Raw genomic sequence first — 23031 nt, 5'->3', positions numbered from 1 at the left:
ACTGTATTTGCAAAGTGCATGAATCTCTCTTTGTGATGGCATTACACAGCATGAGACTGAAAGTTGGTCATCAAAAACCTGAGTACATCTTCTTGTATGTGCATGAAATAAACGTTGTAGTTTTCCCAAGTTAATGAAGACACAGTGTAGATCAGGGACAGTTGTATGCTCTCCCCTCTGGCATGTCAGTTCCTAGAACTGCTTCAGCTCTGCAGTTGTCATAGATGCAGCCATGGCAGGCCATACTAAAGTGGTCCAAAAAAAGGGGAAGCTATTGGCTTGGAGACACATTTTTTCCCATAAGCCTTCAGCCTTTAATCCTAATAACTGTAAACAAACCCTGACCTGGAAAAATCTTTTCATTTTCTTTTTTTCCCCTTCAAGTGTGGGAAGAGAAGTCCCACTCCTTAACCTTTGCACAATCACATATTAATCTAATTTCCTACTCATCATGACTTAGTCATTTGGAAATTGCAACTACACTTAATTTGATTTTTCTTTCTATATTTTTATGTTATGCTTTTGTTGTTTCCCCTACTCTTGTTTTTGGTTCAGCACCGGTTCATTAAACTTCGGTCACAAATACGAGCTGGAGGGCACACAGCTTGTTGTCATTTGAGCTAATCAGGCATTTATAGATTAGAAGGGGTTATTGCAAATGCTTGTGAAAACTAGGGCTCCTTTCTGTTGTTCCTTTCCTTTCTTGGGAGACTTTGGCCATTCCCTGTTTTTCTCTGTGTTGGCCCACCAGGGTACATACTTTTCTGAGAGGTTAGCACAATAATACTCTTTTTTTCCTAACTGATTTCAAACACTGCGCCATCCTCTACTCCCCGCTGCTGCTCTTCTCCTTGCACAGTATTTTGGAAGTTAGCACAGGCATTTTAGCATGTTAGAATGTACCTTATGTTTTGCTGTACTTTCAGTCAGCAGGTACATTCCAACTATTGCATCTGATCGCTTCATTTAAAAAAAAAAAAATTATCGTGAGAAGAAAATAGTATTTTGTATTCCTGTATGAAATACCATAAGTTAAGCTGTAGTGGCAGTAGTTCTGAGTGATCAGTAGCTGCCACTAGCTTTGATTTAAACCATTAAGAGCAAATGTTCAGATCTCAAGAGATATTGTAATTACCTTCCCACAGCAGAAATGTTCCGGGAAAATCAAAAACTTATGCCGCTTTAAATTAAAAAATAATAATAAACAAATTGAATTATGGATTATGACGGGCAGTTGATACAACTGTTTTTTTAGGGGCACCCACATTTCCAGAGATGGAGGGAAGGAAGTGACTTTTTTTTTCTCAAATGTCTTCCAATTGCTAGAGGCTTCACAAAAAATTTTTGGTTGAAGCAACATTAGCAAGATTTTGATTAGCACAATACCTCAAACTCCCTGATACTGCGTAGCAAAACATCTTTTCCCAGGCCTATGTTTAATTGCTGCAAATCCAGCAGTTCCCATGGCTTGTTACAAATTCTTTCCACTAAAATTGCTGAATCTTGGAATTCAAGCTATCAAAAATTACATCTGTGAAAGTAATTAATCTTACATCAAATCCTGAGTGATCTGAGATGGCTTCCTTAACCGTTTTCCATGTTTTCCCTTCTTTGCAACTTCTCTGTTTTACTTTTTTAAACTGTTTTTGTTTTAGAACTTTGCTCTCCCATCTGCGAGCAACATTCTTTTTTTCTGAAGACTTTATCCCTTAGAAGGGAAGGACGGTGTCATCTCAAACTCGGTGTTTTGTTACTTTGTTTTCAATAGAAGGACACATACAAAACTTTGCATGAATGAATATACTTCTGTAGGCCTTTCACAAGTCATACATACACTTATGAAATTCTTGTGACCAGTCTGGGCAGCCTAAGTGTGCTGACAACGTGCTGTAAGGGAGCAGACTGCCTCCACTAAGCTCCAGTGGCTAAATCAGAAGAAAATCAAGTTTAAGTGGCAACAGAAATTGCAGACAGCTAAATGATATTAGAGAGGTTTTTTTAATCATGCCAGACATCATTTTTAATGGAAACGGTAACTTTGCTGGGGGCTATTTTAACGACACAATAGATGACCATTTAGATTATCTCTTCACGTTCACATTGCAGCACACAGATACATAAATCCACTGAAAATCCAGTAGCCTAGTGGCTCCCAAAGGAATTGGCTGCATAATCAGATCACTGTACGGCTCAGCAGTCTCTAAACGCCAAAGTTCAATAGATGTCTTGCTCCCCCAGAGCATATGTACCAGGAAAAGGAAAAACTTAGGAAAAAAGTAGCCTGACTTCTTTCAGAGAAATGCAGTGGTATGGGAATATGCCTCTTCTTTCTGAGAAGTAAAACAAGATGTCCCCGAGAGGTATTGATTTTTTTTAATTTTTTTTTTCGCTTAAAGTAAATAAGATCAACTTGAGCTTTCTAAAACTCTTATTGGAAATCTTTTTCCCAGAGGTGAAGAAAGTGTTTGAATGAGTTTCCAATTATCAAAAAAGCCCCTTACTAATACAAATTAGTTAATACCCACTGAAGTAGTGAAAAAAACCCTCAAATGAGTATCAGGCCTGTGAATGTATTATATTTCCTTCCCTTGTCCAGCAAAAAGCAAGTGGTATTTTTAGATGTCTTGATAACTGTAGGCTTGGCCCAGGAGTGTTCTGGAGGAAGATACAGAAGGCTTTTAGAGCAATAGGGGTATGTTAGAACCCTTTCACAAGGCATTTGCATATTCTGTACAAGATTGAAACAATACAATGAAAATTCAAGATTGTTTTACTTACAGCTACATTTGAGGAGAGCTGTATATGCTGTAACATGTGCTTCCCTACACTCACATCTTCCTTGATTATCCCCAGTTATGACACATTATCCAAAGAAATTACTGCTCAGATATTTCCCAGCAAGGGTAATTTCTCTGTTAACAGACACTGATTCAGATGACTGTCCCTGTATCAAAGCTAGGACAGCTGATGCACACCTACTTAGAAGAATTATCTTTAACTCTATTATTGAACTAGCAAACAAATAATAACTTCAGAATATTTTTGAAAGAACAGACTATACAGGGAGCAAGACTAGGCACTTATTCCCCAGTGCCGGTGGTACTTACCTGGCAACTATGCAAATGCATAGTTTCAAAGTGATCCATCTGCCCTTTGTGCAAACAGATACCACATTAAAATGGAGGAAGATTACATTTGTAATTCCTCCACATTTATCTTTTTCTTGAAACATTTATGGTTCATGAAACATTTATACCCATTTATGCTAAGAAGCAAGTAGAAAATAAGTGATTGCACAGGGTCTTAGTTTTCTGAGAAAGAAGTACATAGGATGTGTTCAGTAAACTTGAAAATGAAGGAATAATTTACCAGCCCTCTTAGAGAGATGTGGACATCTTAGCATTACCTCATATTCTTCTGCAGAAACGTACTCCATCTTCTCTAAGAGCTAAGCATAGTTGGATTTTGTCATAACGTAGCTAAGAATAAGTGCTTAATAAAGAAGGAATTAATGCTGGTGAAATTATGCAGAGACAACAGCCAGTCCCTAATTCACCAGGGAACGTACTCCATGTTCATTCCCTTTATGTTGACCTCTAGGGCCTTACTTTTGAGCAGGAAAGAAATACATCCTGTGCATATAGGGTACAATTAGGAGATCCAGGATGGCAGAGTCACATGATTTACAGATTCCCAGCCTATATCAGGAACACTGACTCAGTCCCCTGTGGTGGCAGAGCAGGGTTGGACCAGCCTTTTAGTCCTGCCCTTTTACCTTTTAATCCACCTGCCTGTGAACTGCTCATTTCCAGGATCCCTCAAGATGAAACCCTTTCCTGGGCTGAAGAGAAATTCTTTCTAGCTCCCAAAGACATGCGTTATGTTTTCCCTTGTATGAACTAACAGGTCATATTCTCTTTTGTTGTGTTGTGGGCATGGCAAACTCCACCTGCTGAAGGGAAGGCAGGCTAGGGCCAAGCCAGGGCAGCTCTGATGACTAACAATGTCTTGAAACCCAACTCTGAGAGAACCTTCAGAATGAAGCTGCTCATTGAGTGTAATGTACTTACATTCTGTGTAAGTGTAAGCTTAGAAAATGTCGAGTGACTTGGTATTTGCTGGTTTCCAGCTAAGCATGAGCAATGGGATACTCCAAGGTGGGTGTAAAAGGAAATGTTGTACAGTAAGTTTATAAATGGGTTTTACAAGATCAGTTATGTTAAAAGATGCTCAAGTTTCTTTTAAGGTTTCGATCCCCTTCTTTTTGCCCCTTCCCTAGTGCTATAAAGGAAAACTTTATCTTTTCAGCTAGTGAATCACCTTAGTGCAGACCCAGGTTGTTTTTCAGCTTCTCATTATCTTTTAATATTCACCTGATCAAGTGAGTCACTTACTGCCTAATTGCTTTAATTTGCTGCTGATAAACTGAAGTGATGGTGACTGAGTTTGAAAAGCTCTCTGAGCAATTCTTATGGAAGACAGGGAATATCTCTATTAATAAACATTGCTTTCATAGACTATAGTTGTTCTAGTTGTCTTGGAACATCTTTGATTCAAAGAGCTTTTACACAGAATAACAAAAATGAGAAAACTTGCTTACACCCTGAAATGGTCTTTGTTCAAAGAGGCAAGTCTCTGGTAAGAGAGGATTGCACTCCTGCATGGTGCTTTCTCTGACAGCCCTGGCTGTTTCTTTTGAAAGCCCTTTGCCCTTGTTCATTGTGTGGCTGACCCTGCAGCATTCCTGTGTGCCTCTGGCCCTTTGAAGAGTATTTTGAGATAAAACCGTTCACTGTGATACATTGCGTATTTTAGTCTTTGGAAGTGTGACTTCCCCAGCTAGAAAAGAAAATATTACCCCATCAAAATGTACTATTTTCTTACATAATTCAGATGACCTGCTCCATAAACAAGAATGTAGGGTCACATTTGCTTTAAACAGCTGTGTTGTCCCTTTGACATTGCTGGCAATTATTTTGCCTTCACTGGTAACTGGATTGCTTTTTGTAATGCAGTCATTTCAAAGGTGTTTCATTAATGTGGTTCAGTGCCTGGGGCAAAGGCTTGCTGGCACCTCTGCCCTCCCTTCTGCAGATCTGCTCTGCACAGTACTGGTTGTTCACACATGGGTAGTGCCTCTGGACACCAGGGCACACAGTGAGACTTTTCTGTGCACCCGCAGGTTTAACTTTGCCATGGACGCTCTTGATGCCACCAAAATGTGGATTATGATACAGATCTTCCCTTGTACAGGATTCCCTTGGTCGGCCAAGCTGTTCTCCAAGTTCTTTTTTCCTGTCTTAACTCGTGACTGCAGTTTTTCAAGGGAACCCTGAGCAGATAAGACAAAAGAAAACATGGAGAAAGGCCTATGTAAAACAAAGGCATGCTTTCCATCATTAAAGGTTTTCCCTCTGAAATCTTAAAAAAGGCTGCCTATAATCATATGGTATTTTCTCCAAACTAATGACTTTCACCAAGAAACTTGGCTTATGCTGTCCTGTAGAGCAGCCAAAGGAGAGGTAATATTTAGCAGATTTGACATGAGAGATCAAGTAGGAATGTAAATAGAGTAGCCCTCCAAAAGACACTACAGCCAGAGCAATCATCCTGCAGCTTTGATAAATTTGCTAACATCTGTTCTGGTGCCATTTCTGCTGTACAGACCTGCCATTAACCATGGAGATGAAAGGGCTTTAATTAAAGGAGCAGATTGACATGTTAAACTTTGATAACATCGTGCCATCTGGGTGGGTTATATTTGCAATTCTCTCCACAGCTTCTTAGATTTAGGGTATATTTCAGCACTGCCCCACTTGTTTTTGGGAAGATGCACTGACCCCAGAGCTCTGGGGTTCCTAGGGCGAGGTGTAGGGCTCCAAGTATGTGTAACAAGATGTATATTGCAGCATCTCACTTCTGAGCTGCATAATTTTTCTTTCAAGGTTTAGGTTTTGCTATGAGGTCTGGTTTACTAACACACCACTACCTAGTGCTAGCCACAACTGCTACTGTAGATTTCAGGTAATACAAGGCACATAAAAATTACTTATTTACCATAACTAAACCTCAGTTTGGGCCACAGATGAAGAAACATTTGAGACGTGCCTTAACCAAGGCCACAATGCTGATGCTGTGTAGGCCGCCTGCTCCCGTTCCTCAGAGTGGAAGAACTGTGTGGCTGGTGGAGGAGACTGCATTTTAACTGGCAGTGTAGTATGGGAGGCTGTGCCAGGAGCAGGGGACTATCCACTAGCACAGCCACTACTGGTGAAGCTTTCAGATAGACCAGAAATGCCAGGACATGGAGATCAATGGAAACCCCCACATTGTTCATCTATTCATTCCCTGCTAGTAGTGTATCACTGGGTTCATACAAAATAGTCAGCTCAAGACAAGATTGCTCATAATTAAGATGGAAATTGATAAGTAAAATTTTGCAGGCGCTTTAGATGCCTAATGTGCTGAGTGTATTCAACTTACATTGTAGTTATTTGTCATCCCCTCAACTTGTAATAGATTAGAGCAGGGTGTTTAATATGATGAGATGCGGTTATAAATACAAGGCTTTTTATAGGTTCAGAGAAAATCTTTATACAGTTTAATTGTGTAGACAGGTTCAATTCCCAGGAAGGCCAAGAGGGAAATCAATTGATAATTTTAATCCAGAATCAATTTCCTTTAAGCTTTTGAAACGTGCTGATCCAACTTTTTCACTCAGCAGTCGGTTTCTGCTGAAGTAGCAGGCGCATTGTGTCTGGTGTGTTACTTCTCTGGGCTCCCCCTTATAACAAAGCTGAAGTAGCTGGTGAACAGATGAAGCCTTTTGGGAGCTGGTACTGCTCTACTGATCTTGACCTATTTGAGCTAATACTTACCTGTCTGCCAACATTTCTGTCTCTGAGTGAGACCATCTTCTTTCTGCTGCAATATATGAGCTGATGCTAAAAGGTACATTGCAAAGTGCTGCCTGCTTCCTGCCTTTTCAGCTGCAGGAACCTAAAGGAAAGGATTTGTCAGGACTTGAAGAAATTTAAATGTCTGAAAAGGTCTGACCAACTGCATGGGAGGCTCTGGATAAAATCCAGTGGCCTGGGTAGATTTCAGACTCTTTCTCTCCCCTGATAATGACACTTGGAAAAATTGATAACTCTTACTTTAGTTTTTATGTGACCCTTTTTTTTAGAGTACAAGGTTTAGGAACAAGGCTGTCTTTGACCAGCTAGGCCCCTTTTATCCAAGTGGTAGCAAGTTTCCTGCAAATGCCCACGACTTGCACTGTTTTTCGTCTCTGTTTTTGTGTAATCACTGTAACCACAAAAATTTGTTGAGCTGTTTCAGTTTGTTTGAAGGAAGGATGTCAGTTAGGACAAGTGTGTTTGGAAATCCTGATGATGCCAGATTGTAGCTCATCTAGTACCTGGAAGGACACTGGGGTTTTTGTAAGTGCTGTTAGTCTGGCTGTAATGCCATGCCTGTGTACACATTTTATCTGGACAGGCTTTAAAAAGAAAGCAGTATGAGCATCAAATGAAGAAGTCGTGTGCTACCAGATGTAAGTATAAAGCTAAGAAAAGGGGAGAAGAATAGACAAAATAAGGGAAATTTATGCTTCTGATAGTGAATGCACATCTGCAGTTTAGAACATGCTGCATTTGTCATATTAATGACAAATCCCTGTATGCTTTTGAAGTATTCTTACTCCACTTGAAATTATTTAAAGGATTTTTGCAGGACATGACATATCCTGTGCATCATACTGTGTCTGTAGGTTACCCCTTGCTGTACAGCTGTACTGGTTGGAAACATTCTGATTATTTATCCTTCAGTAAATAGTACTGGCTGCTTCCAAATGTTATTAAATAGTTCTGTCTCCTGGTGTGATAGTGTATAGTATATGGATACATATAGAATACCTGAGCCAAGGCTTTGTGGGTGCTTGTACTTGTGGCTTGTCTGTGTGTGTCTCACCTGGAGAGAAGGATCCTGCCTTACAGAGTTGGGGCTGATTTTGCTTAGTTTCACAAAGTTCCCAGCGTGCTTGTAGTAGACACAGATGCACCTAGGATATAGCAGACTTCAGGGTGTTTAACTTCTTGGTGCTCCGTAAGGATTACATGTTTGTAAAGGGAGAAGCAATTGTGCTTTATCTCCTTTGAGAAGTGTGCAGTTGAGGGAAGTACAGGAAAAGGTTATCTAAACAGTGTAAGACCATGCTGAGCTTGGAACTATATTGGATTGGTTCAGGGGTGGCGATGGCAGTATAAAAAGTCACATTCTTGTTTTCCAAAGGAGGAAGAGAAGCTGCACCTTGTGTTCCTGTCCACAGGCGTCAGGGTTGCAGTGAACCTGCCGCACAGGTCAGGGAAGCACAGCATGAGGGAAGGCTCTAATGAGCCCTGTCAAAGTAAAAAACCCATAAATATCACTGGAGCTGTGAATCTATCCCCAAGCCTCTGTTTGGGTGTAAAATAGATCCTTCATGAAGTGCTGGCAGCAAGCCTAGATGTTTTCTGACAGGGCTCTGCTCTCAGCACTGTTTGATCCTGCCCTTTGGAAGATACTCATAACTTCTTTCTTCTCTAGCCTGGACTGACAAAGAAATAAGGAGTTTTTTAGTAGCTGTTAAAAGCTATGCAGTGTGACAGCTCAGGTCCAACAGCCAGCAAAAATGGGCTGTTCAGGTAGGAGGCTCTTTGGAGTGGTAAATTCCAGGATTCCTCAGAGATACCCACTCCATACTGCACCTGAGCAAGCCAAATTGGAAATAAAATCAGGGCTATCCCCCAACAGAACAGGAGGTGTCTGCTGAGGACACCTCTACCCTGGGCAATTATTATTTGTTATTTTTAGTTTAGTTAGTGATGGATTGTGTAGTGGCAACAGCTAGGGAACAAATAACACTACATTTCTGCTCCTGGAGCTGCCTCTCTCAGGTGTTTTTTAGATATTTCACTGTTGCCTCATTTAATACTCAGCTCTGGGGTCCCCTCAGGAAGGACAGTGACCTGTTGGAGCAAATCCAGAGGACCCCAAGTCGATTAGAGGGATGGAGCATCTCTCCTATGAGGAAAGGCTGAGTGAATTGGGTTTGTTCAGCCTGAAAAAGAGAAGGCTTCAGGGTGACCTAATTGTGGCCTTCTCGTACCTGAAGGGAGCCTACAAGAAAGATGGAGAGAGACTATCCACAAGAGCATGTAGTGACAGGACAAAGGGGAGTGGATTAAAACTGAAAGAGGGTAGGTTTAGATTAGATAAAAAGAGATATACTGGAGTACCCATCTTGTTTCGTGAGCACTTCTTGACTCAAAGTTTACATGATTGTGTAATAAAGTTTTGAATCCACATCTGAGCTTTCCGAATTCCCCATTTAATTAATAGATTTTTATTTATTCCTCTTTTTTTGTAAACCAAGGAAATAACAGCTGGTGTTTGCTTATGTCAAGTAGACAGATGCATCACACAAACACCATACTTTCCCAGCATCAAAACTGAAAGGGAGATAATGTCTGAAGGGCAATTTGTGTATACATCTGTGTTTATGAACCTGTTCATTTCAAATGCAACAAACAGATGTAAGAGGAAGACAGAAAATATGTTGTCCTTACAGAGTACAGCCTCACCATATTTTTTTCCCTCATGTTTTCTTCCAGACCTGCTATAACATTTCTCATATTTCCCATTCTCTTTAGGAGTAAGCTCTTTGGAAAGTAACATATTTTGACAATTTTTTCTTGTAACCTAGCTCTTGGAGAGAGTTTATCTTAGCTGCAAGGCAGAACAGCAGCCAAAAAATGTAGTTGGGCAAGTTATATAGTATGCAGCCAAGAGCCTCTTCCATGGCACAGCTGACAGAAGCTTCTATGAGAAGATCTCGGCATGTCATGTTCAGAGTTATTTGGGCATCCCTGAGGGCTGTATGAATATAACCAATTCAAACCCCAAATGCACAAACATGCAGAGAAGGACTAATTTCTTACGTATCAGCTGAACTGGATTGGGACTGCAGTGAAGTTGGAAGGAAATGGAGGAAAGCACTCTGGAAGATTTATTCCTGCTAAAATATGCAAAACCAGATGCTGCATCTGTATCCCATAGGAAATAATTTCTGTGCCTCATTCTCATTTCTGTGGTTGTAATGTCCTCTTTGCAGATATGGTTGTGCATGTGGCTGACTTTTCACCTGTCCATGAAATGTGTATAGCAATTTTATCCAGCAGAGTAACTGAAAGAACAGTTCAGCTTCTCATCGGAATGTCTAATAATGCTCATCATTGTAATGCTGCTTCTAGTAATTTTGAGGAACAAGCTGACAGCTTTACTTTCAATAGAGATTATCTTATTGACAATAAGAGACTTGTTGATGATGTGGTGAGCAGATCCAAATCTGGACATCCCCATGTTTTCTAGGAGCTTTTAACAAAGAACCCAAAGTGTCCTTGTCACACTAAATTCCCTAAGCAGTTGGGGATTAATGGGTACTTCAGAGATTCCCCTCAGAGTGTTCTGTGAGTACCTACACTGCATAGCTGTCTTCCTTCATACCTCATTCTTTAATATATATGTGATTGTATTACTAAACATATGTCATAAAACACAGGGGATGCGCTTGAAAGTTAAATTTATGTTAGCATATGATCCTTAATTCACATTTCTGGGTGTTGCTCCCATTTTATATGGGTGTAGCCCAGCTGGCACCTCTGAAAACATTCCTGCCTTAAACTACTAAAACTGAAGGGAAGAAGAGGCTCAAATTCCATTTAAGCATGCATTATGAAAAAAAAAAATTGTGTTCTGAAGTCATATGAAGGATTAAAAATTATCCCAGTGAGCTCAGTTACAGTCTCTCCAGTAATGAGGGATCTTTTCATTGGGATGTGAAGCAAATGCTTTAAGTGGCAGACCCCGGATCTTAAGAGGCAGAGCAGAAATTACTAAGCAGTTGGTTTCATCAGTTCAGAAATATAATTTATTGCTGGTGATGGTACTAGGGAAAAAAGCAAAATGTCTGGCAAAGCAGTTTCCCTCATCTCTGCCAGCTGGCGGGAAAGGAAAACTTGTTGAACAGTCTGGATGAGGGAGCTGCGGTCAGGATCATGACATCTGCAGGCAGCAAAGTTGCTAAGTTTCCCATCTTGCTGTTCCTCCCCTTGTTCCCTGCCCACCTACACACACAGCTGCTCCCTGCCCAGGCAGTCCTGGTATCAACTGATGTCCAAAAACTTCAGGAACGCGGCCCCACAGTGCTGTGGCCAGTGCTGAGGCAGTCACTGAAACACGTGCTGTTTACAAAACATCCCTCTGAATATTCCTTGGTGCAACAGAGAGCAGAAGTGGGAGAAAACAAAGGGAACAGAGAGAGATTTCTTGCCTTTTCTATGAACTGCAGGAAAGGTAGGAGGCTATTTATAGCCTACTTTTTACTGAGGGAATTCAGAAATTGAGCGCCTTATCTTCGATGTAGTGCACCTTGTGAGGCTATTGACTTGTTTAGGTGAAAAGTGTAACTCACCTTTCACACACAGAAATGGTGTTTATGATCTTGAATTGCTGTGCTTGATCAGAAGCCATAACTCCAGTGCTTTAGAAACTATTTTTAAAAAGGCCTGCCCTCCAAAAAGGCTAAGGTAGCCTAAGTGTAACTCACTCTTTTGCCTTTACACAGTGTGAAGACTCAAGGTTGTGGCTTGGACACTGACTAGGTTTTAAGCATTAGTTTTGCATTTGTTGTTTTTTTTTTTTTTTTTTTTTGAGATACCCAACCAGTCCTTCAGAATATGGAATTATGTTCTGTACCATGCTTTACATTTCTCACGAGTGATTAACTTAGGTACAGTAACAGAGAGGATTCAGGCTAACCCTGACTTGTAAGGAGGAATCCTACAGCACAAAGCTCTGGAGGTTTTGTCTCAGTTAAAAAATGACCACTGTTTTACAGGGCATTCTTGGGCCCAGGAGCTGGCGGTTGTTCTTGCTCATATGCTTTTGACCAAAACAGTCTTATGGGCTGGCTTCCAACCAAATTCATCTTGTAGTGTCTCCCACTACTGTATGGGACCACCATACTCTGAGGGATTTAGGTGGATGTTCAGAAGGAATTTTCTCAGGAGAACAGAGGTTTAACATCAGCAACTCAAATGACAAATGATGCATACTTGCTGTGATGTGGTTCAGCTGTCTGCAGGGCGTGGCAGTAGCAATTCATTGTGAGTTCAGTAGTGAACTCTAAATCTTGGCAACTGTGGTCCAGTATTTCCACTCCTCTTTCCCTGCATACTGTCAGCCAACATCTGACTCTTTTGAGAGTGTCTGACTGTTGAATACTGACATCACTGGCTTGCTGCTAAACAGGAGAGGTGAATTAGTCCCCAAAACCACTGAAAAGTTCTCAACACCTCTTCACCTCCATCTTACCAGCACTGCTGGGCCCCAGGCTTTGGGAATAACAATCCAGGTTGGCACAAACACAGACCCACCAGTGTCAGCGGAGGAAGAGTTGGTGTGTGAACTGTTACAGGAGCTTCACCCCTGCCCATAGATGGGCCCTGACAATATCCGTCCAAGGGTGCCAAGAGAGCTGAATGACGTTGTTGTGAGGCTGCTGTCTTTGGGAAATCGTGCAGATTGGGGAACATCCGAGAAAGCTAGAAAAAGGCTAATGTCAACCCCACCTACAAGAAGGGCTTAGAGGAGAACCCAGGAACTTTCAGCTCCATCAGTAATTCCCAGTAATTTCCCAGTTCCTGGGAAAGTTACAGAATGAACCCTCCTGGGGGCTGTCACAAGAAAAATGAATCACGTGATTGGGAAAAGCCAGCATGGATTCAACAAGGGCAAATCCTGCTTGGCAAACCTGATCACCTTCTATGGCAAAGGAACCTGTTTGGTCCAAGTGGGGTGAGAGGTGCACAGTGTCTACCTGGATTTCTCCAGGGCTTTGGATAGTGTTTCCCACAGCTTCCTTCTGGACCAAGGTAGGTGTTATGGTCTAGACAAGTGATTGATGGTGGTGGGTGGAAGCTGTCTGGCAGGCAGCACCCAGAGGGTGCTGGTAAATAGTTTCTTTTCTGACCTGTCACAAGTGGGCTCCCTTGAGGATTGATATTGGGCCCAGCACTGTTTAATATCTTCACAAGTGATGTGGATGATGGGACCAAGTGCACCCTGATGAAGTTTGCCAGTGATACCAAACTGAGTGAAGAAGTGGACACTTCAGAAGCAAGAGCCTGCAGGAAGACCTGGATAGTCTGGAAGAGCGAGCTAACAAGAACCTTATGAAGTTCAACAAGGACAAGTGTAAGGTCTTGCACTTTGGAAAACAATCTGGAACAGCAGCACAGGCTGTGATGTGTCTAGCTGGGAGCAGATCTGTGGAAAGGGACCTGGGGGTCCTTGTAGACAGTAAGCTCAATATGAGCAAATGCTGGCTGCTGTGGCAAAGGGAGCCAGCAGGATGGTGGGATGCACCAACAAGGGCATCACCAGCAGGGATAAGGAATCATTATCCCCTTCTACTCCGTGCTTGTCAGGCCACACTTGGAATACTGTGTTCAGTTTTGGTCTCTGCTGTACAAAAAAGATGTGGACAGGCTGGAAGGGGTCCAGGGAAGGGCCAGAAAAATGATCAAAGGTCTGGGAAGACTGCCATATGAGGAAAGGCTGAGAGAACCTTGTTCAGCCTTGAGAAAAGGAGGCTTAGGCGAGGCCTTATATCACCATTTTCCAGTATTTAAAGGCTGGCTACAAAGACGCAGACTCCCTTTTTATAAGGAGTTGCGTGGAAAAGGTAATGGTCACAAGTTACTCGTGGGAAGATTCCAATTTCTATCATCACTCTATGAACCCAGTAGAGGAGAAGCAGCTGCAGAAAGCAGGCTGCTCAGACCTGGGGGACAGGTGATGTCTGTAGCTTTCTCATTGTCTTTCTGACTGTGTAGAATTGTGAATTATTGAGAAAAACAGTGCTGAATGTGATACTTGCTTGACATAACTGCAAGAGTCTGTGACCCAGGGCTGCCTTCATATTAACAGCGGGAAGGAGCTGCTGTGTAGTGTTGGAATATGATGTATTAGGAGGGGAATATTGCACTCCTATGGTGACTTCACTGGGTGCAGCTGGTCCTCAAAATGTGTTTTGAAGTAGTTTCTCGTTAGGATCAACTCATGGGAAGTAACAGATGGTGAAGTGAGACTAAATTAGTGAGAACTTTGTGCTCCGTTAATGCTCTTTATAAATAATAGCTGGGGAGTGGAGCAGGAATGAAGATGCTGTTATGTTTGTGGCTACCTCTGCTGCTATGTAGATGTTATAGGATGCCTTGCAGCATGTTTTGTCAGCAATAGAAAGGAGCAGAAGGAAATTTGCTAGCCCTTTCACAAGGGCAAAAATATTGCAGTTCTCCTGAAAAACAAATAAAATCGAAGCAAGGCTCAAAGATGTATGAGGGGAAGCAAAAATGTGGGAGACAATTTTACATTAACAGCCAGTCTTGTCGCTTTCAGCTTCTTCCCACAAAAATCAGCAGAAGAAAAACCAATGTCTCTCCTCTGATATTCTCAGTAACTCTCCAGCTTTACTTTCATCCTAAAATTTTCCTTTAAAGTATATGTATCTATAGATTTCTTTTTCTCTCTGTGTGTTTATGGATGTCACTAAGTATAGTCATGTAGTAACTTAGTGTAGCATAGACTAAAGTCATAGATGGCATCTGCTCATTGGTGTATATTATGTGATAGAATCTGGATTTTTAGATGCTTTTCCTGAGTAATGTCTACTGGTGGTAGTAAGGCTTAACTCTCAGACATCCTGGCTTGCTGTCAGACATCCTTCACAGCTGAAGCAACTACCGGGAGAATCATTGTCACTTGTAGAAGGCCACAAGTGGCTGCTGCCAGCCATCATCTGCATCTTCACATTTTTTTGTGCACCCCAGTGTGAATGTGTCTGAGTCTGATGTCCACTGACTGGAAGTCTCACATCTAAATCTGCATCTGGCATCCCAGCTTGGATATTGGCAGCAGTGCTGGCATCTTTGTCTTGAATGACATATTTTGCAACTTTGGTCTTCAGTGATTGTTTTCAGGCCACTGTAATGAAAAACTTTGCAAAAAATAATTTCTCCTGAGGGTTTCTTTTTCTGGACTTGTCAATCTGTGCCATGAACTTTCATACATAGGTCCATTTTGTACACTTTTCTGCAGACCTTATTAACCGCCCTGCAGGACAGACGGTTCTGTTAATCATCCTCTTGAGGTGTTAGGATGAAATCCTGCTCTGTTTCCCACGCCAGCACTAACTCCACAGTGGAAGCAGGTGTTCATATTATTAAAAACAAACAACACAAAGCCAAAAAACCCAACAGTGTGAAACTTTGATTTGCAGCGGGACATACGGATTTCTGAACAGCTCAGAGACTAAGGAGATATACTTCCTCCAGGGATCTTTTATCATAAAAGCAGCTTAAGTGACTCAGTCTTTCCCCGAGGATATTCTTAAAACAACTCCACTCAGTTTGTCTTTTAGTGGTCAGAAAGAGGATTTATTTTGTGCTGTCTTTCGGAAAAAAAAAAAAAAAAAGAAAAGAAAAAACATCTTTTGAAGAAAGTCAATGGCCTTATTTCCAGGAGGGTCTAGGTTGTGTTAAAGGTCTGTACCACTCACTAACTCATGGGCTGGCTGGCACTATCTTCACTCAAGCAAGTGCTTCAGTGAAAAATTCAGTGCTATTTTTAGTTCTCTTACAACAAACTGCTTGATTGTAAGGCCTGGGGAACTGTGACACTGTGATCGTGAGGGGTCTGCTGGAAAAGGCAGAAGGACGAGACACAGCAGCGCGGGAGCTACGCCAAGGACTCCGGCCGATGCAGAGAAGCACACATCGCAAGCAGGTATTTTAAATCATCTCGTAAGCCTTGATCTGCCCACGAAATGGATCTGCTGGTCAGAGCCAGGGCACGAAAGCGTTAGCTGGCTGGCTCTATCTCCTCCTGCCCTTAAAGATTTCATTCCACAAATTCCTGTCCTGACCGTCAGCTTTTAAATCGTCTCTCCTCGTTTCCTAGCCTTTTCTGGGATTTTACAGGATCTTTAAGGCAAGTTGGCAAATGGCAGTGGCGAAACAGAGATAAGTTTTCCCGAGCGAAGGCATTCTGCTCGGCAGTGCCGGGGTGAGTAGCCTGTAGCGAGTCCTCAGCGCATTTCCCAGCGCAGGGCAGCGCCGGGCCGGGGGTCGGGCGGCGCGGGCGGAGGGCTGGGGCTGTGTCCGAGTGCGGGCGGCCCCGCCCGGCCCCGCCGCCGCGGCCCCCCCGGCCCTGCCGACCCCGCCGCTTCCCGCAGCTCGGTCCGAGGCGCGGGGAGCCGGTCCCGGGAGGTTCGGGGTCCGCTCCTGCGCTTTCCCCTTTCCCCCCCGCCCCGGGCGCGGTGGTCGCCATTCCAGGGCGGTGGAGTCACGGGCGGGACAGCGGCCAGCGGGGCGGGCAGGGCGCGCCGGGCTCCGGCTCCTCCTGCGGCTCCCCCGGGCCGTCCCGGCGGCGCGGGCTCCGCCGCCGGCCTGTGCCGGTCCCCGTGCCGGTCCCGGTGCCAGGTGAGCGTGGGGACGAGGCTCCGGAGCGTTCGCTTCCCGGAGGGACCGGCAGCGCTTGCGGTGCCGGTGCCGCCGCCGCCGGAGGGGACGAGCGGCCGGATCCCAGGCAGCATCCCGGCCGCCTCCCGGCCGGTTCAAAGCGCCGGGGCTGTGTCACAGCCTCTTGCGGCGTGCTTTGTTGTAGGGACGAGGATCCCGGCCTGCTGCGGACACGGGAGCTCCTCGCGTTCGCAGGGTGCTGGAGCAGCAGCTGGGCTTTGGGCAAGGAAAGTTGAGCGTGTGTGCAGTGCCTTGGGGAGCAGGGCAGCGCTCTGCTGACTTGCGTTTGCTCCCTTTTGTTTTAAGAATTCCTTGCTTCAGAGTCAGACTCAGACTCCGGAGTGAGCCTTGATGCAGTTTAACTGCGTTGCTGTGTTTTAAAATAACTACTTATGTTTCACCCTTAATGATACCATTATCTTAAAATAGCATGACGTGTTGGCTCCCTTGAGTTACTTGGTAGAATACAAGGAAGGGGAACTGCTGAATTCCCATGAACTCTATGCTTAAAGATCCTGCCCAGCTTCCAGCAAGCTGAGCTCCTACAGCCTCCTCAGTGTACTAGAAATGGGTATTACCAAACTCTGCTCTTTGCTGCTGTCTGTGGTCGTGTTCTCTGCCTCAACTGTGCTTAAGGTGCGTTTGAGAAGACAGGTGAAGTGGCAGATTCATAATGGGGTTTTCCATGTGCTCCTGCTGGATGTGTGTGTTTGTACATTAACAGTGCAGATGGTGCAAGCAAAGTAGTTGTAACATGTGTTGGCTTATGTTTGCATGAACTGGGTTCACATAATTAGCTGATAATCAGTCATGTTCATGTGAGATGAGATAGTTAAGTTTTGGGGCTTGTTTAAAAAAGAATCAAATACCCTCTTTTGTTCTCACTGATTCTGGCCAATCCAGATTTTTATTCTCCAGAAACAGTCTTCAACACTGATTGCTGAGTTGCCAGTTTCAGCACTAGTTAAGATATATTAGTTGACTTTTCTTCTGGGAAAGTGTAGAAGTGGATGAGATTTTATTAAAACTTCAATGACAAATGTTTTAGAGCTATGGCACATAGCACTCCTTTGGGAGATGCTGTACATATCATCGTAGATGAAAGCTGTGTGTCTACTTATGGTGACTAAATGCACAAACTTTACTAAACAGCTGGAAAGGTTTCCTGGATGTTTCTTAATCAGTGTTGCATCTTCCCATCCAGTTCATCCTGAGCGTTTCATGGGCAAGTACCACACAAACCATTTCTATAAATACTCACTGGTATGTTGTAGCACTGTGTTTTTGTTTGTGCAGAGGATACTTGTGCACATTACAGTCTTGATACCTTTCAGGTAAAGCAGTACAGGTCACAGCTGGTATGTGCTGGAATTAGCCTGGCACAGAGGACAGTCTGTGTGACTAACTGCATAATTTCATTTTTATATTCTTGTACCTCTGTACTGGAAAGACACGTAGCCCTCAAAGCAAAAGACAAATTCCATTACCTCTGAGATCCTACAGTTCTTCTCAACTACCTACAGACATTTTTCACTACTCTGCTTGAAGACAGCTCAAAATAGGCAGCATTTGAGTTGGTTTTAGGTAGTCTGAATATGAGAGGGAAGAGGAAGGTAGTTGTAATGCTCCCCTGAGAACTGTTATGAAGTGAGCATGTGCTTACACAATATTTGGGTATAAAATCCCTTTTTTCTCTTCCCCCAGACCCTTAAGCCTTTTAATTAGGTCAGTGGGTGAGATGCTGTGCTGGTCATCTGTCATGCCTTGAGCATAGCTGGAGAAGGTGGTACTGCAGCGTTGTGTTCTAGCCCCCCAGTTCTGGAGCTGCTCATGGATGTTGTAGAGCTCCTTTCCTCTTCTCTGCAGTATGACCTGCTGCTACCACTGGGCTTCACTCTCCTAAATGGGGTTATGCTTGTACTTTAGTGTCTGTGCAAGCTCTGACATGGGGCAGAAATCTCATTTAAAGGAGGTGAAGTATCTTTCTGGCTTTATTGTTCCAGTTGGGAAGTGATGGATTGCACATAAGCAGTGCACCTGATATCTCTTGTGGGCTATAAATCCAAACAATGCAGCTCAAAGTCAAACTGTGAAGTCCAGGCTGATGTTGTCATTTAAATGTCTATTCAAAGAAACACTGGTTTCTGAACTACCGGTGAAAATGAGCAGTTGTCACATTCATTCTCATGTCCTGTAAATGCAGAGTTGTAAATCAGTTACGTAATCTGTTTTAAAACTGCTTTCTGGGGGTTTTTTTGGTGGTTTTCTTTTCCCTGATCTTCATTAGCTAATTCAAGTAGAATTGGCTTATTAATTAAACTTCATTTTCTAATGAATCCAGCTCATCCATTTTAAGCCAAGTCTGATACAAAACCAAACTCATTCTAATCATTAAATGAAGTCATTGACTTTTCTGTCTGCGATTGTCAGATGGTAGCAGATTACTGAAGTACTTAACCTGAACATTATCCACAAACTGCAGGTCCCTCTTCTTCCAACACATAGTCATGAAGCACATTAATACAGTGCATGTAAAAAATTGCAAGTTCTCAGTGTTCATTCCTGCTGGTAGGGCAGCAATTATAGCCTGCTCTTGGGAACAGATTTTTTGTGAATAATGCGGGTTTTGATTTAATGATGAAAGTAAGTGTCAGACTTTGAAAACAACCTGGAGCATATTGGGGTCATTCAGGTTGTCACAAGAGCTGCTCTGTCTATGATGCTTCTCAGAACCTTCCCCTTTTCCAGGCATGCAGGTAGATTCTGAATTCCTTATGAAAACCTGACCCCAGCTGTGGCAATGGCACTTCAGAAAACACGGCATGACTTTTACTGTCAGTGAAAGATCTGTATTTTTTGGCAACAGGGTAAAGAGGTGGCCTCAGTTGTACACAAAACCAAAAAAGTCCAGTTTCTGTGGATGGGAAGGATGTCAATGAATACCTGAATTGACATTTCACACTTAGCCAGAAATAAAAGTGAAGCAGCAAGAAGCTGCAAAGATTGTTTGTTAAAAATAAGTATCATATCCTTGGAGATGGGACGGGCTTGAGCAAAAATAGAATATTTCGCTTGGAAGAGACCTACAATGCTCATTTAATCCAACTGCCTGACCATTTCAGGGCTGACCAAAAGTTAAAGTGTATTATTAAGGACACTCTCCAAATGCATCAGTCTTGGGGCATCAACCACGTCTCTAGGAAGAAAGCCTGTTCTGGTGTTTGATCACCCTCTCTGTAAAGAAATGCTTCCTGATGTCCAGTCTAATTCTCCCCTGATGAAGCTTTGAACCATTACCATGAGGAAAATACAGGTAATACTCATCTGTGTACTAAGAATGTATCCTGAAAATGTATGGAAGAACTAACAACATCCAGCAGTTGATTCAGCTTCCTTGTTTGCATTCTGTTTCAGGCTTCATTTGGTTCCCTTTATTCTCCCCATGGGATATCTCCATTGCAAACAAGCTGGATTTGTAATGAGGAAGTACTAGGTTTCCCATATTAAGTGAACAAAACCCCAAAATGTTTTCTTTAACAGTAAAAATTCACCATGCTTGTCTGTGGATTTTGAACATGTGCCACTTAGGGAGCTGATGGATGGTATTGTGTTACCAGAGGAAAGAGTATATTTTGGCACCATTTATTCATGTTGTCCCCTGGCCTGCCATTGAGATCTTTGTTTCAGTATAGAAGAAAAGGAGGCTTAGTGGCTTTGGAGATCTGTTACTAGCATGAAAACTAATGAAGTGGTAGGTTGAAGGTGTAAAATGTAGGCCCAGAGTGACTTAAAATGTGGGGGAGATGGCCACGCAGTTGGAGCCTGCAATAAATGGTCAAAGATAAAATGGAAACATCTCTCCTTATTAAATGTGGTATGTGCAATATATTTATTTAGGCACTTAGAATCAGGAGAGCTGTGGCTGCTTTGAATAAGAAATGTATTCTCAGGAAATACTTTTTTTCATTTAAACTTAATTTGAGGAGGTTTTAAAGTAGAATTCATTCTTGTGGAATTGGATTATGCCTTGGTTGTTATATTTTCCTCTTCTACATCATCTTGTCTTTCTAAGATCCACAAATAGCTTTTTCATCGTGGTTGCTATTGGCAAAAGCCTGTAAATTGGATTTTTGGACACATACGAGTGAATCAGAAATGCTGTGGCTGGAAGTTTCACAGTCATTAGAAGGAGGTGCTGAAGGGATACAAGGTCAGTTGGCCAGATTTAAGCAAACCGAAAGTTTTTTTCAGAAACAGCATGGTAATGGTGATGACTTAGTGCCAGCAACCTCACTGCTGACTCACAGTATGGTCTGCCTTTCTGCAGCCTACCTTAAGCTGTGCCTCACATGCTCTTTCTGCAGAAGTGAGCTTGTACACCTTACCCAGATCACACTGGATTGTCCAGTGTCCACTGCTGGCAGGAGTGAATCTGGAACGACAACCAGGCGCATTTACTGACATCATGAAGAGAACAAATGAACATGGGCTTATTTTTGTCTTTTTTTCTCCTTCCAAAAGATGGCACAGCATAATGGGTAATATGCATCTCACTTTGCCTTTCCCTGGGGGTACCCTGATATAGGTATCAGAGCCTGTGTCTTGTGGCTGGGAGAGGTGAAGGGTAGACCATTGCCTAAGAACAGAGGAAGCTAATGGAAGCAGTAGAGCAATAGAAAGAAGATGCTGAGATTGTTCATCTTGGAAGTTCTTACATTAAGCAGTCATTTGTCTGGTCCTAAAAGGATGTGAGGTCACTGCTGGCATCTATCTGCTTTATAAAGGGCTTTGAATACCCTGAGCAGTGTGTTGTTCACCAGGCAAAACAGAATGAACAGCTGTGTAAGTGCTTTGTCCCTACTCCTTGTACTCCTTCCAACCTTAGGAAACCTGACGTAACACCCTGAGGTTCACACGTGGTACAGAGAGAACTGTTCGGGAAAAGAAACGGTGCTAGGGGATTTGGGGCAGAGAAGATGACAAATTGCATAAACTTCTGGTAACTTCAGGGGCACCCAAATGAACTGTCAGAAGTACTTGCCAGGCCAGCTTTCAAGCAGGACTACAAGTGCTCGCGTGGCTGTTGTTTACTGATCAAAGCATAAGGTACCCAGGCTCTCCTGGGAGGGTCACCCTCACCTGCCAGCCCTCCCTCTCTGGTCAGGTTGTGGTCCCCACTGCATTTGCATCTTTCTGCTTACCAAAAGGGTCCGGAGGCAGCAGTGAGCACTTGTGAAATGGTGCAGGCATTGCTATGTAATCATTACATCGAGGACTCTAAAGTATTTGCCCTGATCAAAGTATTTGCCCTGATCCGTGACTTGACTTGTGATGCTTGGCTGGACCAGCTAGCAGCTGGCAAATTTTTAAGCTGGTGCATGGTATCTTGCTTTACAGTGCTATGTGTGAAGCGCCCTGGGGGCAAAATCTACAGCTAACCCTGCAGTTTGCTGTGGTAGAAGCAGCAGCCTGTCCCCTGCCCTTGCACACATCTTCTCCTGTCCCTGTCTGCCTGTTGTTCACTCCCTGCAGCTCTGGAGATCCTGTCCTTCAACCCTGTGAGAACCCAGTCACTTGTAGCTTTCAGGTTCTGTACTGAAAGGAGCTGATTTCTTTTTCTAACACCAAAACTTGCAGGAGGCTTTAACTTAAAGCTAGTGATAAGTAGTAGTGAGAGACATTTTTGCTTGAGCTCGCGTGTGCCCTCACTCTGTCTTTTTAAAGCGAATAATACACCAACTTTTATAGTTAGTAGTTTCTGCCAGGTATTGCTGATTGCAAATTGCCTTTAAATAGATTCCCTCCAGTTCACCAAGTAGCATGTGAAAGTATTACCTTCCTGATGACAGTCCTGTAAAATCTCAGTTAAGGTACAGTGGGAAAGCATGTTGTAGCTATTTAAATTACAACTTTTTTTCTTTAAACGGGATCTTTATTTGACACACTTCACTTCAGATACGAACTTTGTGTCTCTGCTGGGTCGTTTTCTGAGTTTATGATGCACTTTGCATTCCTATAAAGCCTTTCACTGGGTGTTCTTAAAGTCTTTGCAAGCTTTAATTAACTGAAAGTACTATGTCTCCCCTGTGAGGTCCGTAAATATTCTTAATTGCTTTTTGCAGAAAGAGGAAAATGTGGTAGAGAAATTTTAAAGGAATTCACTAGTGCTGGCTGAAAAGCTACTGAGGAGGCAGGAGCAGAGGCTGTGATTCCTGAACCCTCTTTGGTGTACACCATTTCTTTTTATTGCATAAGCATGCACAAGAACCATGTAACCTAGCAGAGTGAGGCAAAGATGTAGGTCAGGTTTCCTTTGTCAGTACATCTTCTGCTTTTCGACCTGTGAGTTGCTGAAAGCAACAAAAGCCTATGGATGAAGGGAGTCTTTTCAAAACTGGTCAAAAAAGCA

The 23031-nt window shown here is 43.0% G+C and overlaps 1 protein-coding gene across 4 annotated transcripts in view; it reads left to right on the top strand.

Annotated features, from left to right (window-relative positions):
* ARHGAP24 (Rho GTPase activating protein 24) overlaps positions 1-23031 on the top strand; it is a 213911-nt gene that overhangs the window by 114060 nt on the left and 76820 nt on the right. The window contains exon 1 of one of the 4 annotated variants that reach the window (XM_027738517.2): positions 15870-15888. The exons of 1 other annotated variant lie outside the window; for it this stretch is intronic. The gene's annotated coding sequence lies outside the window, so the exon portion shown is untranslated. Of the gene's footprint in view, positions 1-15869; positions 15889-16109; positions 16168-16524; positions 16584-23031 lie in introns of those variants that run through there. 2 more of the 4 variants (XM_027738518.2, XM_039391026.1) reach the window with 2 other exon arrangements.

This window comes from Pipra filicauda, unplaced genomic scaffold (genome assembly GCF_003945595.2).
Source record: "Pipra filicauda isolate LSUMZ 115617 unplaced genomic scaffold, ASM394559v2 scaffold8_size5757611_pilon, whole genome shotgun sequence".
Lineage (NCBI taxonomy): Eukaryota > Metazoa > Chordata > Aves > Passeriformes > Pipridae > Pipra > Pipra filicauda.
This window is presented reverse-complemented; position numbering and strand designations above follow the sequence as displayed.